At 39.6% G+C, this 18,127-nt stretch overlaps 1 protein-coding gene across 1 annotated transcript in view; it reads left to right on the top strand.

Moving 5' to 3' along the window:
- LOC120416000 (uncharacterized) overlaps window positions 1-18,127 on the top strand; it is a 164,610-nt gene that overhangs the window by 54,065 nt on the left and 92,418 nt on the right. Inside the window, exon 2 of the mRNA XM_039577655.2 lies at window positions 3,061-3,204. The gene's annotated coding sequence lies outside the window, so the exon portion shown is untranslated. The remainder of the gene's footprint in view (window positions 1-3,060; window positions 3,205-18,127) is intronic.

Below are 18,127 nucleotides of genomic sequence, written 5' to 3'. Positions count from 1 at the left end.
GCACCGAAAAATATGCACACGATTTTCTCCGGATTGGCTGAACCGATTTGAACCGTTTAGGTCTCATTCGATCCGTCTTGGGGTCCCACAAAACCCTAGTTAATATTATGAAGTTTAGAAAAGTACTTCAAAAGTTATGGTAAAAAAACGATTTGGCTAGAGTTTGAAATATTGTAAAAAAGGGTGGTTTTTGTAAGAAAATCCGTCATGCTATTGTTAGAAATTTATTTGAAAGACCTTTCCAACGCGTTTAAAAGATTGAAGATCTGACAACCCCATCAAAAGTTATGAGCACTTAAGTGTTTTTTTTTACACTTTTTTGAGGCCGGATCTCGAATATTTTGATGAAAAAGTTGTCCGGATCTATCATCAAAATACCTTTCCAACAAGCCCAAAAGATTGAAGATCTGACAACCCTATCAAAAGTTATAAGTACTTTAGTGTTGCTTTAGTGTTTTAATAAACTTTTTTAAATAATTTTTTTTTGATCTCAGATATTTTGATAAAAATAAGTGTTTTTATACACTTTTTTGAGGTTGTGTGGTGTATTTACTTAATGAATGCGAGGAAGGCACCAACCATCTAAGATGGATTAAGTAACGTTTTTTTTGTAAATTTCCAAAGTACAGTATCGCAATTCTTTTTAGATGTTTTCAAAATCAATGATTATAAAACATTTGGAATGGTTTAAATTGCATTTTAAAACACGTTTTTCAACAAAATGTGGATTGCCATTGCTTGTAATTGAAATTTTTTTAATTTAATTTTTTTTTTGCGCCTCCTCGACTCGACTATCAGAGTCGAGGGGAATAAACTTCAAAAAATATTTGCAATGGCCTTATTTCGATACTTTTATATATTTGATGGAAAAAATGCCAACTTTAGATTTACAGTGGATGACAGACGATTTTTTGGTCAAGTTTTTTTTTTTTAAATAGCCAGAGAAATTTTTTATAGACATGTCTGGCTGATTTTTTTTTTGAAGAAATTGTCTTTTTCCAAATTAAATAACATTCCATTCCAGCCAATTTAAAAATGAAATAATTTTAGACGATAAAAAAGTCACTTCAACGTTGTTTTTTTAATTAAATTGATTCGACCTTTAATTGCTGGATTATATCCTTGCAATAATTGAACATAAGGAAAAAATGAGTTTTGTTCCTATCTTCAATTAAGGCCATTGCTAATTTCATTTCAAGTTAAGGGGAGGAGGGCTTAACTTTTTTAAATATATTGCATAACTTTTGTTTCTGTATTTTTGATAATTTTTTTATTTGTACAATCTTTATTTTGGGACTACAGATTGGAAATAGACACAAAACTTTATTTTCAATAATTCATTAAAGTTTGAAAGTTGGGCATGAAATTAGCAATCATCAGTTTGTAAAAAGTCTCTTTTAAGAATTTAAAAATCACGCCTTATTTTTCTAAAATTTCAAACAATAAGATTAATAAACACATTTGAAAAATTAGGCGTGATTTCGAAATTCCGGTTTTGTTTTTGAAATTTTCTTTTTAGAGATGTTTGAAAACTGCAATGTTCCATGAAAGTTCAACATTTATTTTTTTACCAAATTAATTGTAAAAATCTTGCCTACATGCCCCTAATGTTGAAATAAATCGAAAAAAATCAGAGCAACTTCTATTTTTATTTTTACCTGGACCAGTGCCGATTTTTTTTTTTAATTGTTCTTACCAATGCCTTTAATTTAAAACTTTGCCGAAGTACAAACACGTTCTCAGGAAAAGCAGATTTTCGAAAATTAAGATACCATTTTGTATGACAGCTATCAATTTATTATTGAAACTTGCATGGAAGAACCAATTACACAAATAAGCTAAAAAAATCAATCTTTATACCTCAAAAATAGATGTTATTTGTAATGACATTTTATAACAAAAACAAATTATCAAGCTTCTTTTTGATTAATTTTTCATTGAAGATGTTTAAACAGTTGATTTTCTATTATTGTTATTTATCTGAAACAATGACTTACTCCACCTTTTACCAACACAAAACCGCCCAACTCCAAGCTAAACTTTTTTGGAAATACCGTGGAGAATTTCCCTTTTCCTCTTAAAAAGGTTGAGCATCATCATTATCTTTTCCTTACTCTTAGAGCGTGATGGAGATAGAAGTGGTCGCCAATGGTTGGCTGTAACGGTGTTGAGGATCTTTTCGGGTGGAATAGGTTTTATTCCCAATTCCTAGCTATCGAACTGAGAAATCATCCCATACATGTGTTGAAATCCAGTTTGCAATCCACTAAAATCACCGTCTCCGAGCGAAGCGAAACTTACGCCAGATGACCAAATTTTTCAGTTTAGTACTGCATTGGAATCAATTAATTATCCTTTTCCAAAAAAGAAACCCGCATTAGAATAGTCACCTTGCAACGAAAGCTCTAAATTCCACCGCTTTATGCAACCATTAATCAACATGTTGCTCAAAAAGTGACACAACAGTCCCGTATCCAGCGGTGGCGGAGAACAACTCAAGGAATCTGATCCAAAACGTCACCAGACATCTAGTCGCGCGCAAATGCCTTGAAAAATGTCATTAAACCATTTGCACGCGTTTACAAGCCAATAGGAAAGCGAAAACCAGCTCCTCAGCCTACACGCAGAAATTCTCGCCGCCGTCTTGTTGGCTAACCAACGCTCTGCATGCACTTGAATTACGTAACGTTGAAAACTGCATGCACATTCCCTGTTCGATGACCTGCTGCACCATAAATCGTTTGCGTTTGTACTGTTTGCAAACTTCGACTTGGTTAAAGAAACACACACACACAATGATCTCCACTTTCAGATCTGAGAGCGCGCGCGCCCTATAAAGACTAAGTTAGTGGGTCTAACTTGCGCTGTTACCTACTAGTACCTATTTTTTCTCACATGCCTCAACTTACCTGGAACGAATTTAGGTTGCATGAGTAAACGCTATTTAGTGTGTTTGCTACCAGCTTACTTTTTGAGGCATCTTTCTCCCTCTCTAGTACCGGTCTAATGAACCAACGTTAACTAACATGTGTTGTTTTTTGTTTCGATTTATCTTTACAGGAAGACACGCACCACGCGCCACGTGTGAGTCGACTGACTGATCTGTCTGCGCACGCGAACGCAGTCCGTGGATTGGTCCGAATCTAGCGTGAAAAGTGGTCCACTATCCAGGGAAACGGTTCTCCTAATGGAACGAGCATGATTGTAAGTATTTCTGAAAAAATATGCTCCGGTATTTATGCAACCGTACAAACTTGTTATAAAACATAGCTCACCCTCGCAAGTGTTTGTTTTGACAGGAAGGTTTGCGCGTTTATAGGTGTTTTTCAAACCTCGTTGGGAATCAGGTGTGCGCTTCGTTGAACATCGGATGCCCAAAGTGCTCAGCTGGAGAAATCAAAACAAACATCAGCGAGCTTCTGTAACGAATCGTTTTGGCTTCTTGTTGGGCTTGGCAGCACTTGGTGGCTACTGGGTTGGGTAGCTCGAACAATCTAATAACATCTAATAATTTTTATCATTTGAGCAGTTCTCTGGCTATTTGGCAAAAGAATCAAAATTAACCCTCTACTGCCCAAATTTTTTTTCGAATGTTTTTATTTTTCCCTTGTTCAGGAGGTCATTTTCTGCAACTTTTGTTCTACGGAAAACTTTACTTCTCTTGTTTTATGGTTTTCTTGTTTCATTTTCAGTGTTTTAATTTGCATTTATCTTGTTTAGTTTATGTTTGTTTTTGGTAGTATTAGGCCTATTCTGCCACCTCCTATCATTACATTTTGCCTATCTAGGTTTTTTCATGTTTTTATAGTCACTTTTTCAATGTTTTGCTTGTTTTTTACATTTTCGAACCAAGTCCAAACAAGTAATTTAAGATCATTGGTTCACCTATACTTGAGCATTATTACAAGAAATGAGCCTTTTTGAAGTTCTATTTGTTCATTTGACCAAACCCTTGTGGAGGTTATTTTTTTTGTGTAAAAAATTGTCAATTTTTCCACTTTTTTAGAAAAAGCACCAGTTGTCTTAGAAATTAAAGGTTTGGACTTCTTAGATACAGCTAAAAAATAATAAGAAAAAAAAGTTGTTTTGGTAAATTCTCTAATAATACTTTTGTAAAATGCCGAAATCTAACATGATTAGGTAATTATTGTGAATTTTGAGCCTATTTCCAATGTTTGCTTTGATTTATATATGTCTAAAATGTGTTTTCTATGTTTAGAATGTTTGGCTTGATTGGCAAATTTCGAAAAAAAAATTTATCGAAAATTCATAATAGTTTCATTATTTAACACATAAAAAAGACAAAAGTTTCATAGTCAGTATAAAACTGGTTAGGTGGCTGAGAAAAACTATGTTTTCCTAAAAAAAAACTTTTGAGCCGTATCTCAGTAATCAGTCGGTCACTTAATATTTTTTTAATTTTGATTATTACCTCAAAACAATATGCCTCAACAAACAAATTTTGAAGAAATTTTCGTTTGGAAATTCAATTTTGCAACCAACCAGAAATGTTTAGGAGGTGTTGAACACATTTTCGACTTTTCTTCAAAAATAATCATTATTTCCATAAAGTCCAGTTATGGCAACTCTGGTATCAGTTTTTGCACCATTTTGGGTCCTTAAAATACTAAAAAATGCAATTATCTTTTTTTGGGAATAAAACATTTGATGATAAAAAGTGAGACAAAGAGGAGATTTTTTCTTAACAGTCCCCGGGAATTTCCAAAATTTAAGACAAGATATAACTTTTTTTTTTACTTTTCCTTTCTTTGTAAATGTCTTGAACATTTTATTGAACGGATAATTCAACTGCTCTTAAAAATTTTCAACCTTAAATATTGATGGATTTATTTTATTTTGAAGTACTCATAACTAATACTTTTTATTTGTAGTTTATCTCAAAACTCACTCCAGATATTTTAAATCGAAGAGCTTTTTTTCTCTAAAAGATAGAGTTCTTATGATATTTCTTTTTCAAATTGTTCAATAAACATTATTTTGTTAAGATTTCACCTCAAAAACGCGTTGAAAGCCCTAAACATGGCAAAAATTAGATTCTTAAAGAAATTTGATGCTCTAATTCGGTATTATACAACTTTGATCTTTTCTTAAAATACAAGTTTTTATATATCTTCATACTCATTTTGTAGACCCAACTTTCATAATTGTATGGAGACTTTTATTAAAAAAGCTAGTTGATTGAAGGGTTACTTTTGACATAGGAAATGCAAAATACGCTGTTGTGAAAAAATTATGTAAGTTTGAAAATAAATCCTTCTAGAAGATTTGGTAAATTTGTGATTTCTGATGGCTGCTTTAAATTTAAAAATTAATTCGCTACTTTTTCCGTTTATACGTTTGTATTTTTGATACACTTAAGGCTGTTATTCAAAAGAATCTGGGAATGAAATTCAAAAATTGTATACAGATGGCAAATTGGACTTACAATCGTCTCTAGAAGTTAAACTTTTTTAAATTATTTCTGCTATTTACAAAACCTTATGATTTAAATCAGATGGCAATCATGGGAGAAGGTTATATAGGGTGGCTTATGGATATCAATAGATAACATGTTTCCAATGTGAAACCATTTAAAAGTAAATATCTTAAACTGGGGCAATTGCTTGAAACTGAAAGTGAAAAAAACTCAATTTATTATTTTTAGTTGTGAAATTGTATACAAAGAAACTGTAAAATTTAAATAAATATAAAAAAATAAATTAACAAAAATCTCCAAGCAGCACAAATTCAACGCACAAAAAAACCTCATGCTTGAGACAATAATCTCACACCTGCCTAGATGACGGGACCGATAACCCGCAAGCGCACAAAGTATTAACCTTCAAGTGCGACAAAACCGCCTTGGCGAAGGTAAAATATTTGAAATAGTTGTTAGCTTTGTGACCCATCCAGCGCACGTCGCCCCGGCACAGATAACAACCCCGTACGACATTCCTTTCAGAATCGGAATGGAATTTTTCTCATTTGGCCCAGATTTGTGTCTGCAGTCAGTCGACGGCGGCAGCAAAGCCTGCCAAAGAAGAGTCTTTGTTTGTCCAGTTCATAAAGAAGTTGTCGTCGTTCTCGTATAACTGTGAGTGGAATTTTATTGCACTCTTTTGACAAACAGGTAAAGATACCCTTCTGAACCCTTAACTGCTGACACGCCGGAGAGAAAGAACGAGGTCTCTCTGGAGCCATAAAGTAGCATGAAGTCTGAAGAGGTGGCGAAAGGATAATCGCGTGGGTGCTTATCTGCTGGAGATAGCTGGAGAGTGCATTCTACAGGAGACTAAGCTCAAGGAAGTCAGAAGTCTGTAGAGTCTAGACTGGTGCGAAATGCCGACCTGGGTCTGAATAGATGAAAAGGTTGTTTGGGCATGATTCTCAGAAAATGCTACTTGTTTAAAAGTGCCGAAAATCACCCAAATTGGACACATCTACTCCAAAACTCATTTTCATTCCAATTTAATGACAATTTCTAAAATTAACTTTCACCATAACCAGATTGTGCTCCACATACGCTCCTGCTGCAGGTGCAGGTCATGCCCGGAATAGCAATTACCCAAAAACGATTCCCAGCTCGCCGTTTGTCGTCCACTTCCGTGCACCACGCACGCTAAACCGAACTTGGTCAACTAACGTTTCACGTTTGACCCATTTCTTTCGGGGGGCTCGTTTCCAAGCATAATGCGTCTAATTAAACAACCTCATCAAACAGAAACTCGCCACATTATGTCACACGAATGTTAAACAGTTTAAGATCAGCCCGCTCATATGGGTTTAGTTTTGGGTTTTACGACCTTTTTTTTATTCGACTGATATGCCGCTTTACGCAAAACTGTCCCACTCTCTGGGGCCGGTTTGGTTGGGGTCTTTGGGTGACCGTGTCATCTGGTCCAACGAACGTAACGGCGGCCGGATGATATATGACACGATTTTTTTCTGGTGGGCCTGCTCCGGGGTCAGTTCCCACACAAACCCTGCAACGACTCCGAGGGTCATAAAAGTCAGTCTTTCACAACCTTGAAGACGTGATCGCTGGGAGGAGGACAGGAAAATGTCGCGCGCGTACCGAAGAAATTAAAACTGTTTTTACGAGGCTCGATTATCTTGCCGAGGTGGACACATCTTCCTTTGGATTTTAAAACATGACTTCCGGATGTGCGCACAACTGGAGCTCCGGAGGCAAATTAAGCTGTCAATCTGGCGGGATGGCACCATATGATGAGCGGAGAAGAGTGCTTCCACGTTTTTTTTGCTGGAGTAATTGGATCCACTGGAGGTACCTCAGAGGAGGAGATACTGCCCTTTGCTGAGTTGATGAAGGATCCAATTTCATGCTGGGATGAATCTGCCTGCACATTTTTTTCCGCGATTGCTGCTCGTCTTCCTTCTCTGAAGTTGTTCAGAGATGGATGTTGAGATGAGTGGCCCTCGATGACATATTTGTCTCATGTTTTGAATAAACATTTTAAAAAATCCACCTATTTAGCAAAAAAATCTTACAATTTTAAAAAACATCTCTTGCGAATAAGCCACTCTTGCAGTTACTAAGCTGCCATGGTATGCACAAAAAATGTATTTAATAAACACTCATTACCTCATCCCGCTTGGTTGCGCACTCAGAGTGCTCTCAGAAGGGGGATGATTTTTTTTCTCTCTCTCCATATTTATATCGACTAAGCGATTGTGGTGTGAAAATAAATTGGTTACCGGTGCGGGTTATTGATTGAGGGTGTCGGGTATGCAAACGGTGAGTAAAACAGGAAAATTCTTGTGGATTTAAATTTTTATTGGCGCATGATTAACGCTCATAGTTTTTTTTTAATTGATGCTCACAATTTTTTATTTCAAATTGTTTTTGGTAATTAAGTATTCGCATGAAATAGTGTTTTCAGAATTGTTTTAAATTTGGATGAAGTTTTTTCTATCACAAAAGAAACCATATAACAATCAACAACTTAAATCGCTTTTTCTGAAACTTTATGGTTTGATTAAAGAATAATAAGATCCAAATAACTCAAAAATGAGAAATTTTCACATGGGACTACTATGCATTAATGGGTTATTTATTCCTTGTGGAATCCTTTTATCATCTTTTCATGTTTTTCCAAAAAGATGCAACACACAATTTCTTTTTAATATTTTTGCATTTTTAGAAGGATTTTTAAAAATGAACTGCTAAGAAAAGCGAAGTTATTTGTAGAATGTGCTTTGTTTTCTCTATTTTTTTCTAAACTAATTTCTACATTTTTATTTATTAGTCTTGTAAATCTGCCCCTATTGTTGAAAATGGAATCTCTTGTGAAATTTCTCAAAAGTTAATATTCTCTAGTTTATTGTTTTTCAAAATATCCTAACAATCATTCAAACATTTAACAAATCTGAGTCTCGTTTAAAAAATCAGTTAACACTGTTTTTTTTTTATTTTACAAATAAAGCTTTGGTGGATACAAACAAAATTTTCAAAGTATTTTAAGACATTTTTAAATAAATGTATCATTTCTAGAATTTCTAGAAATCTTTTTTTCTGTGGGCTACATCTTAATTTACGGAGCGAAGAATTTTTTTTTTAAATTTTTGGTTAATTCAAGGTCAATGCTAATTGTATTAAAAGTTTTTGTTCCTCACTCTTTATAATTTCTTCAAGTGAGGGGTAGGTAAAATAATTATTGCTAAAGATTAAATAAAAAAATGGTTAAACTTTTAATCTTTTTTTAATTAGTTAACCCTCTACAACCCAACCCCGCCTTTAGACGGGCTTCGATTAAAAAAATCGCCAAAAACTCATTTTTCAACCAATTTTTGATCTTTAAAAAGCATTGGAAAGAAGAACTTTTAAAATTTTAGAAAATGTATGGGTTGGAATTTTGACTTGTTTTATGTGACTTTGCCAATGTTTTTAAAAATGTCATTTTTTAAGGGGTCAACTTTGGCAGTGTTTTTAACTAACATTACCTATATTATAAGTAAAAAGAAGTAAGCAGTAATTTTCTTGTGTCCCAGACTATGCCTCAACGCATTTTTTACAATTTAAATGATAATGGTGCCATTTTATAGCAGAAAATTTGAAAAACAAGCAAAAAATTGAAAAAGTGACTGTAAAAACATGAAAAAATTAGATAGGCAAAATGTAATGATAGGAGGTGGTAGAATAGGCCAAATACTACTAAAAACAAACATAAACTGAACAAGATAAATGCAAATTAAAATACTAAAAATGAAACAAGAAAAACATAAAACAAGAGAAGTTAGGTTTTTCGTAGAACAAAAGTTGCTCAAAATGACCTCCTGAACACGGGAATAATAAAAATTGTCGAAAAAAACAATTTGGGCTGTAGAGGGTTAAGCTCAAACATCGAAATTCTGCTGATTTCTTTTGGATGCCTTCCTTAAATACTAAGAAGCAATTTTACATCATCAGTTTGGCAACACTGAGATAATCTATTTTTGTCTTTGCATGGCCATATCTCAGTACCCAATGGTTCAGCAAAGTTCAACAAGCAAAATGTAGGAAATTTTCTCAGATTTTCGTTTTTTTCCCAAAATTGGCAAACTGGGATTTTTTGCAAAAAAAGTTACCTTGAAATGAGCTAAACTGCAATTTATTGCAATAAAAAATTACCTGCAAATGACTAGAACTTTATCAAAAAATCATTTAAGTACTTTATGATAGTTTAACCACAGAGTAAGACAGAGTTCCCACTGCCTCTTGATTTTTGGTTCAACTTGGTGGTACATCGCAGGTACATCGCACGCCTGCTACCAGCAAACCTTATGGAGCCAAAAAATTAAATGACATTTCTTCGGACTAGTCACTCTGGGTTACTCTGTGGTTTAACATTTAAAAAATCACAGATTTGTTTGGCCCTTTTTATTTTTATGTAATCATACCTTTCAAAAAATCACCTTTTCTGAAAAGATGGCATTTAATATCACTTCAAAACTATAAAATTAGTGTTTTTTTGGAAATCAATATTCAGGGCTAATACGCAGCTCTGAAGGAAAGAGGCCAAGAAACAGCTTGACGAACAGCACAACAAATAAAAGGGTACGATTTCTTGCTGCCCATTTTTAATTTTCCTTGACCGGTTCTTAGCTAGGTGTTAGTGACATATGCGTTAAAAAAAAACAAAAGAAAAACGTTCATAGAGACGAAGACATCAAATCAATATTAAGATCCATTAAAAGATACAGATTTTTTTGAACTTTTACATACCATTTTTGTATGGCCCGCTGTCAAATTTGTATGGAAAATGATATAGACACACTGATGATGCAGATGGCTTCTTTAAGCACCCAAAAAGTTTCAGCTAGATAAAAAAAATACAAAAAAAACGGATGGCCGATTTCTATAAATTTATTGATATTTTGCACAATTGTGACAGTAGCTTATTTGTATTAATGTTTATTAAGTTATTTCATGATTTAGCTGAGTAAGAGCGGATTGTCGAACTTTGTGAGCGCTTTTATATAAATACGGAGAAGGGATGGACCAAATTGGCTGAAATTTGAGGTCAAGACATTTCCAGTGTGCATGACGAATCCAAAAAAATTACAAAAATTTAAATCTGGCGATTTGTTTATGAAAAACATAAAAATATTTTTGTCTTTTTATTTAAATAAACTTTTTGAAAATCGGCCTTCGTCATGCACACGGGACCGGTTTAACGAGTCTTTACCTAAATTTTGAACGTATTTGGTCAAAGCAGTGTTGAGATATCGTTGCACCCGTTTTTTGAAACTGCTAAATTCAAATAGCTCTATCTCAGCAATGATACAACCAAATGTTTTCTAAATTGTTTTGTTAGTGGATTAAAAATTTAAATTTTAATTCGATGAAAACATATTAAAGAAGTTTAAATGTGTGCTCATAAATATCAACTTCTGACATTTTTACCGATTTACATATATGTAACCCCTTAATGAATTCTGTGATACTTTTGCTATTTCTTTAAAACGAGGCTTGAAATTTGAAATATAGTTTTTTTTAACTAAAAAATCTACCATTTTCACACCGTTAACTCACCACACAAAGTCATCCCTTGATGAGTCGAGGGGTTGCATATTTGTTTAACCAGGCGTGCACAATCTGTTCCATATATAAATAAATGTTCGCCTAAGCTATCTCTTTCACCCAGACTGGACCCGTAATCAGATCGAACCTCCCCTGTGACTAAGGACGTTGGAGCTCAGCTTCTGCTGCTGCCCAACCAGGTGCGAAACAGTTCGTCCCGGTTGAACCATTTTCATTACCAGGCAGTGGGGATTGGGAGCAGCAGGAGGAATTGTGTCAAACATTTGCGATTAACTTCATGCTTTGATGATGTGATGAAGGGCACATGGCCGGATGGTTTGGTCTTTAAAGGGAAAATCAATTAGATTTCCACGCGCTTCGGGTTCAGAGTGTAAAATTGACTTGATTCTGACATTCTCACACGTGGTTCGCTAGGCAAAGGTCACTCGAATCGATTGAGAGTGTAGTGCTTAGGGGAGGTTTGGGCCTTTTGAATTACTTATTGCATACTTTCAGGGACTTTTATTCTTGAAGCTCAGTAACCTGGTGCACATTAGGTTACCCCAGTAACCCCTAACCAGCAAACAGTTTACGATGCCATCCGCGACGATTACGACGTGTGTTGTTGTGTGCCTTAATCGCTTTTGATAGTAATTTTGTGTTATTATTTATTTCTTTTCCAACCTCTCTTACACTTTTTTTGCCACCACAGCAGCTGCTGACAGTTTGGACGTCCGCGATGAACACCCTATCTTGGACGCGAGAGGGCATCTTTTTGGGAAGCCTCCGTTACCCATTGATATTACACACAAATTTCATTCAGCGCTGGGAGTCTGCGCTGCAGCATGACTTCTGCCATGAATGGATTGTTGATGACGCCTTATGTTGAGAAGTACGAGGGGGGAAGTGAAAACCATTGCAATTATGGGTACACAGTTTTGGTGTGAATCGAGAATGCCAAGAGGTCAACCACTCTGGGCAGAGTGGAGCTCAGTTTGAGTCCCACGGAGTCAAACTTGAAGTAGAGAAGTAAAATGCCTCCATATAATAATATCGGTCGATTTTCAATTCAATTCAATTCAGTTTATTTCTCTAATTTATCGACAAGTAGATAGCTTCTTTAGGGTCTGAACAGAGTTTTGGGGGTCCTTTCAGCTGTGTCTAAAACTTCTATCTTAATGGATACAATAAAACAATTATGCTGGGATTGACACGGACAGGAAAACAATTTGCAAAAAAAAACCTGTCACTATTGCTGGGATAGAAGGGGGATAGGTAGAGGAAAGGGATTCTTAAAAGCTACATATATCACAATTTTACGGCACCAAATTCGAGATCAGATCGTTCTCTGACATCGAGCAACTCGTCCAAAACCGTTGTAGCAGCTTGCTGGTCCAGATATCCAGCGGTTCCGTGTTAGCCGCCTCCTCGAGCTCGTCCGTCGGGAAGTTGAACGGCAAGTCCAGCATCATTTTCAGGATCTTGTTTTGGCGCGTCTGCAGCTTTTTCCTGCGAGTAGAAGCACAGCTGTGCCAGGCTGGAAATCCGTACGTGAGCGTAGGACGGAAGATGAGCTTGTAGAGCAGGAGTTTGTTGGCATTGCTCAACCTTGATCTTCGGCTCACCAGCGGGTACAGCATCCTCGTCAGCTTGTCACATTTCTGCAGCGTGGCGTCGATGTGCTTGTCGTACTTCAGCTTCGGGTCGAGCGCAAGGCCAAGGTACTTGACCTCGTCCGACCAGGGAACTTCATGGCCCAACGTGCTCACTTGCGACTGGGGAAGGAATCTTTCAGCACGCCGCCGGGTGAAGAAGATCGCCTGCGTCTTTGCTGGGTTAATCTTGATTCGCCACTTCCGCTGATAGTTTTCGAGCGAGTCTTGGGCCGCCTGCAGCTTCTCGATGATTACTTCCGCGCTTTTGTCAGCAGCAACGTATCCAGTGTCGTCAGCGAAAAGATAGTATTCGACCCCGTCCACCATGACGAGATCTGAGGTGAAAATGTTATACAGCGCCGGACTCAGGACAGCTCCTTGCGGGACGCCGAAAGGAATTTCATGACGGCGCGAGAGCGCACCATCGACGGCAACTTGGAAGCTGCGCTGCTTCAGGAATGAGTTGAGCAGCTTCAGAATGTACGCCGGGAACCCGGCCAGCTTCATCTTGTGCAGGATCGCGTCCTGCCACACCGAATCGTACGCCTTCTCCACGTCCAGAAGAACCATGCCAGCTGACTCGCCCCGCGCGAGCGAGTTCCTGACATTGCGCGTTAGTCTGACGAGCTGATGGTTTGTGGAGTGGCCCCGTTTGAAGCCGAACTGCTGCGGTGGAACGACATTTCGTTGCTCGACGAAGTTTCCGATCCGGGAAAGCACCACACGCTCGAGGATCTTGCTCATCACGGGAAGCAGGCTGATCGGACGGTAGTTGGTGGGATTCGTGATGTCCTTGCCCGGCTTTGGGATTGCAGTGACGATGGCGTGCTTCCAGCTGGACGGAAAGTACGAAATCCTGAGACATGCGTTCACGATCAACGTCAGCATCACCAGTCCCTTACGGGGGAGTCGCTTGAGCAGGGTGTTCCGGATTTTGTCCATGCCGGGCGCCTTCTTTGGCTTCAGCGACTTGATGATCCGTGCTATCTCCTTGGGGCGGATGACTGGCACTGATTCGAGCGGGAAGGTACTGTTGACAATCTGCTGCATGCTCACCTCGACAGCACTGGTCGTGGCCGGGTCACCGGGAGCAGGATTGCGATGCGCACGGACAAAATTCTCAGCGAGCAGGTTTGCCTTCTCGTCCGGGGATGCCTTCAGCGTGTCGCCTGCCTGGAGAGGCGGGCTGTACTTCACCTGGTTTCGGAGCGCTCTGCTGATCTTCCAGACATCCTTGGCGCCGTTTTCCAAGTTGCGGATGTTGTTGGAAAAATGCTGGTTTCTGGCGATCGAACACTCGAAGCGAATTCGGTTGTTCAATGAATCAACTATCGCGCCGAGAATTGGATCGCGTGTGCGATACCACTGGCGGCGGCGCGTATTCCTCAAGGTTACCAGCTGGCGCGCTATCTCAGGAAACTTGACATCTTCGTAGGTTCTCACCGGTACAACGGGAACGGCAGCGGTTTCGGCTTCCAAGAGCGTGTTTGTGAAGAAATCGACGCAGCGATCGATAGCTTCTGGACTGGCCAGGTTGGTAACGAGAGGGGAGGTCAAGTCGATTTTTTCGGTCACGATCCGCTGGAAGGTTTGCCAGTTCGCTCGGTTGTAGCATTTTGTTGTTGGCCGCGCGTCTCGGAACGGCACCGAAACATCCACGTCGAAGCGCACCGGAAGGTGGTCAGAAGACAGGTCGTTAACCACGGACAACGACGACATGTTCACCAAGTTATTGGAGAGGACAATGTCGAGCGTCGACGGCCGGCGGCCGCTCGGGGGGTGGTATGTGAACGTTCTTGGAGCGTGGATGAAGAAGTCCGACGAGGCTGCTCGGGATACCAGGATGTTTCCAGCTTTGTTCGCCTTCAAACAGTTCCACTGCCGATGACGAGCGTTGAAGTCCCCTGCGACGAAAAATGGCAACGTTCTACGTACCAGCGTGTTAATGTCCCTCCGAAATGCGCTCCATGTGGTCCCACGGTGGATTCCAGGGAAGTACGCTGCGATAATGTGGATTGACTGCGATGGAAGACGAACTTCAAGACCGACAGTCTCGATGGCGCTCGTGTTTAGGTCCAGCACCGTGAAGTCGATGCCCTTCCTCAACGCGATGAGGACACCACCGCCTCGCACGTCGTCAGCACTTGTTCGATCAGCCCGGAAGATTCGGTAATCGGGATGGTTGAAAGAGTTCTTGGTTTTGAGCCAGGTCTCCGAAACGGTTGCGACATCGATTTGGTGCCGCGAGAGAAAGTCAAAAAATTCGATCTTTTTCAGCAGAACGGATCTGCTGTTCCAGTTAACTATTTTGAGTTGTTGGCTCAAACTACCCATTGTAGAGGTACTTGGCCATTAGCTCTGCAAGAGCGTCGAACTGCTGTTGTCTGGTACGGCAACCAACGAGGCGACTGAACATTTCTCGAGCAAGGCACAGAAACTCGGTCGCAGTAAAGAGCCCATCACCACCAGAGTCATTGCTAGGAGTGGTGGTTTCGTTGGTGGAAGCAACGTACGCGTAGCTTGGCCGTCCAGTCGGCGCGGGCTGGGAACGGGAGGAGGAGGCACCAGAACGGCCCGAGTTTTTCGTAGAAATTGCACTGGTACGACCCGACGCGAGGGTGTTCAAGGAGGGCGGTGGATGGGAGGGTCTTTTTTTCTTCTTTTCAAGTTCGTCGAGATAGGCTTTCCTCGAAGGGCAGCCCCGGAAATTGGCCGTGTGGCTTCCACCACAGTTCGCGCACTTAAGCTGAGACTTACTGTTATTGTTGTTGTTGAGCTCAGTCTTCCTCGGAAGACCGCAGACATCCGTTAGGTGCTTACCACCGCATTTCACGCACTTCGGGGGCAAGTTGCAGTTTGATGATCCATGGCCAAACTGCTGGCATCGATGACATTGGGCAGCGTCATTGGGGAGCTTCGAAAAGTGCCGCCAGTGCACCATCACATTAAAGAGCGCCTTCGTATTCCGCAAATCCTGGATCTTCATCGTCCCTCGCTTAAAGTATACCAGGTAAAGTGTATGCTCGCCTGCCCCCGATTTCTTCGAAGACAGCACCTTGATTTCCAGAGGCATTACGTTCAGCGACTCCAATTCCTCCTTCAGGTCCGATATGTTAACCGGCGGCAGTCCGGATAAAACAAATTTTGACGGAACATTTTCGGACGTGTCGTGCGTGTAGAATTGAACATCACTACTTTTCAGTAGTGATGTCGTTTTCGCAAACAGTTCTTTTGATTTTGTTATGAACTGGACCGAAGCTTTCGTAAACTTAAGCACGTAGTCGTCGTCCTGAGGGATGCCGTTGTTGTCCAAAAGGAAAACCACATCAGCCACCGATTTCCCCATAATGTAGATCGGCGGAATTCTGATGCGGGGTGTTTTCTTTTGTGGTTCCACTTGTGCACCGTCGCCGGTGTCGTCGTCGTCTAGTGCATCGAATCGATTGGTCGTCACGAACGGAGAGGTTGTTTTGTTCCTGGTCTGGTAGCCGCTACTACCGCTGCTGTTACCGCTGCCGCTGCTGCTGCCGTTGCCCGAGCTGCTGCCGCCGGGTTGGAAAGGTAACTTTTCAAGCGAGCGCGCTCGCCGGCCACTCTCAAACATCGATTGCCGCTGGCTCCGGGCCTTGGTGAACGAATCCAACACTCGTTGTGAGGTTAGGCGAGCGGTGTTCGCGGAATCACCTTTAAGTCGCACGTTGGGCTTCATCCCGTGCTTCCACCACTTATTCTGGTTCACCGTGGTTTCCGATTTCACCGACGGTATCGGAACACGGACTTGTACGCCGAAATCAGCGAAAAAAATCGGAAAAATCGCGGAGCTAATAAGTGGCTTGTAAACAGCGATCCAACTAGGGATGGCCAATCCCTATCGGTCGATTTTGTGAGTCGATTGATGGCCGTTCACACCTTGCCGTTCAGAAGGCATCGTGCTGCTGCTGCTGGGGAGGAGGACGCTTTCAGAGGATATGATTGATGATGTTTTGCTGGATGTGTTACACAATATCTGCTGTAAATGGGTAACTTGGCTGGGCTGACCAGTGAATGTGAAGTTTTAAACGAAGTTGTGTTCGGCTTTAATTGGCCGATTTTGAGCACGGTTTCTTACTGGGGGCAGTGGGTAGTTTTGGATTGAATGGTAGTAATTTGTCGAGTTGTTTACATTTATTTTGATTTGAGTTGAACATTTGTTTTTCTGCTTAAGTTGTTAACCATGTAAGTAATTGATCATTCAGAATCCTTTTTTAGTTTTTGTTATCTTCTATTTATTTTTTGAAAATCTTCTTATTTATTTTTTGAAAATCTTTTATTTTGTGTAGATTTTTTTGAATGATTCCTCAGTAATTAATTTTAAATATTGATGTAAAGAAACTGAAGTGTTTTTTATGAGGTATATATCTTATTTGAAATAGTTAGGCCATAACAATTAAAAAACATGTTTCTGTCTCCTTTTAAATTTTGTTTGACAAAAAAAAACTGACGAATTCAAACTTACCATAATAATGTTAAAAAACATATTTGCTTTGAATAATTAAGCAATTCAATTCTGTTAACAAAAATATACGTTTTTCTTCTGAAACATTGCACAGTGGGAAAAATGGACCCAAAAAATTACCGCAATCTGATTTCGCGCAAACCATCGATTGCTATACACCAAAAGCTTCGTTTTTGCACCAGGAAAAATAATCTGAAGAAAAATCGCACTGCACGGACCGGTGGCCGGGGTACAGGCCACCGGAAGATCCGGATATTTGGATAAAGTGTTAGATTTATCCAATTGTGAACTGATAAGCTTTCTTTTACCATGAATAGTCATGCAAAACAATCCTAGAATAATATTAAATACCATATGACCCATCGGAACCGGTTCCACCGATCTCCGGTGGCCTCATCCGGAACCGCATTAGGAAACAGCGTAAACTAGTCATGCGACGTATCAAACTTCTTGATTTTGGATGGAGAGTATCCTTAAAATGTATTTTTGCCTCCGGTGACCGGTTCCCAGGTTCTCCGGTGGCCACATCCGAAAATCATATTTGGCAAATTCCTGAAACCACTCTTGTGACATATCAAACTTCATGTTTTTAAAAGAGGAGTATATAACTCATGTCCCCATCCAAAATCAAGAAGTTTGATACGTCGCATGACTAGTTTACGCTGTTTCCTAATGCGGTTCCGGATGTGGCCACCGGAGATCGGTGGAACCGGTTCCGATGGGTCATATGGTATTTAATATTATTCTAGGATTGTTTTGCATGACTATTCATGGTAAAAGAAAGCTTATCAGTTCACAATTGGATAAATCTAACACTTTATCCAAAAATCCGGATCTTCCGGTGGCCTGTACCTCGGCCACCGGTCCGTGCAGTGCGATTTTTCTTCGGATTATTGTTCCTGGTGCAAAAACGAAGCTTTTGGTGTATAGCAATCGATGGTTTGCGCGAAATCATGT

This window comes from Culex pipiens, chromosome 2 (genome assembly GCF_016801865.2).
Source record: "Culex pipiens pallens isolate TS chromosome 2, TS_CPP_V2, whole genome shotgun sequence".
Taxonomy (NCBI): Eukaryota; Metazoa; Arthropoda; class Insecta; order Diptera; family Culicidae; genus Culex; species Culex pipiens.
Note: the sequence above shows the minus strand (reverse complement) of the source record. Positions and strands in the feature narration are given on the sequence as shown.